Here is a 1,750-nt window from a genome sequence, read left to right on the forward strand (position 1 = left end):
CAGCAGAGCGGCCTCGACATGCGTGCGAGACGGCGGACCCTCGCCATGCCCCGAGACGCCGAGACCAACGCCTTCCTGCTCTCATGTTTCACGTCCGACGTGAGGGACAAGAGGGCCGTCTGTTTCGGCCTGCACGATCAGCGTGAAGAGGGAAGCTTTGAGTGGGTGGATGGCTCTGCACTTGGGACATACAACTGCTGGGCTACGGCGCAACCGGACAACAAAAGGGGCATAGAAGATTGTGTCTGTTACTCCGCATATACATCTCGTGGGAGACACTCATACAGGGAATATAATTACAAGTGGAACGACGCACCATGTGAGGCGCGGATTCGTTTCATCTGCCAGGTTGTTCCAGGTATTTCTTTATAACTGTGCATTTTCCTAAAACCTTTCTCTCTAGTAAACGTGCAAAAGCCACCTAAGAAACGTGCAAATTCCATTATAAATAATCATGTTATACAACCATTGCTCTTTTTATAAACACATAGTTTCACATTTCATGCCCGTAATAGCTAGAGTCACGTTTTCCATCAGGGGCCCAGCCGGGCAGTTTAAGAGATCGAAAGGTAAGACAAATTTTGTGATCTACGACACAAAACATACATCCCAAAATTATTCAACTAGGCACATTTATTGATATGCACTTTACCTATTTGTTTCTTCAAACAACCCCGCCCCAACGGGCCCCATTTGAAAACTATCACCCTAGTGTAACTCTTCTTATTCTTCCAGGCCGTCCCTAGCCGGTCGACAGGAGGAACTCTCATCGCCACTGTCCAGCAGCTTTCCTAAAATCCACAGAAAAAGGGCAAGCTACAATCCACCAGTAAAATGTCAAAGAAAAATTAATGCTTGGTCCAAAAAGGGTCCAAGTAGTTTCCTATCCACACTGCGCACTCATTGGTTCATCCTTCATAGGTGATTAAGATATGGGGAGTAACCGAAGTCGCGTGGCGAAAGCAGACCCTTGAAATCTCATACCTTAAGAAGAGGGTGGGTGGGTGGGAAGCTTCTTAAGACACGGAAACGTCTTCTCCCAAACCCAACCAACCGACTTCTTCCCCAATCTTACTGGGTCGCCTTCACCCCGCTTATCGGCGGTGCGGATGAATCTAAAGAGAGGCAGATAGGTGGTCTGTTCTGTATTTATATGGTGGAGGGAAATCACGGATCATGATCAACCAATGAGCGCACAGTGAAGATAGCACCTTGTTTTCTAGACGTCACAAATCTAGAATTGAGATCGTCCACCGTATGTATGTGTTGATGCTATTTTGGTATGTGAGATAAAGCATCAACAGACCCGTGGTCAGCTGTTATGTATGGAAAAAAATCAAATAGTCTTGTTTTCAGAGCACCATTCTTGTCTCCATTAAACAATGTATTTCTACGTGTTGCCTTCACCTAATCTCCAAGCAGATCCTACGGTGCCATAAGATAGTATCAAAGCTGGCCAGGGAGTATGGCCGGCTAAGGGAGTCAAACGGTAAGTTTGATACCAATACATTACGCACCGTGGATCTACTTGGAGATTAGCCTTCACCCAAAATTTCTTTGGTCTCCAGTTATTGGTCAAAATTGAGATCAACAGCACGCGGACACGCCTTTGTGGAAGTGAACTTTTGGTGTCTTTATGTTACCATATAAATGATAGGCAAGCAGATGTGAGGAGAGCAGATGGTAAATATAAATGTAACTTGGGTGTCGCCATGGTGTAATAGAGCCCATATCGACAACATCTGTTTAA

The 1,750-nt window shown here is 45.6% G+C and overlaps 1 long non-coding RNA gene across 1 annotated transcript; it reads left to right on the forward strand.

The window, feature by feature from the left end:
* Positions 1–38: 38 nt before the first annotated feature.
* Positions 39–1,726, forward strand: LOC118408991. The gene is made up of 3 exons (XR_004830388.1): positions 39–358; positions 736–875; positions 1,205–1,726. It is a non-coding gene; the product is annotated as an uncharacterized LOC118408991 (long non-coding RNA).
* Positions 1,727–1,750: the final 24 nt, after the last annotated feature.

This window comes from Branchiostoma floridae, unplaced genomic scaffold, assembly GCF_000003815.2.
Source record: "Branchiostoma floridae strain S238N-H82 unplaced genomic scaffold, Bfl_VNyyK Sc7u5tJ_72, whole genome shotgun sequence".
NCBI classification, from domain to species: domain Eukaryota; kingdom Metazoa; phylum Chordata; class Leptocardii; order Amphioxiformes; family Branchiostomatidae; genus Branchiostoma; species Branchiostoma floridae.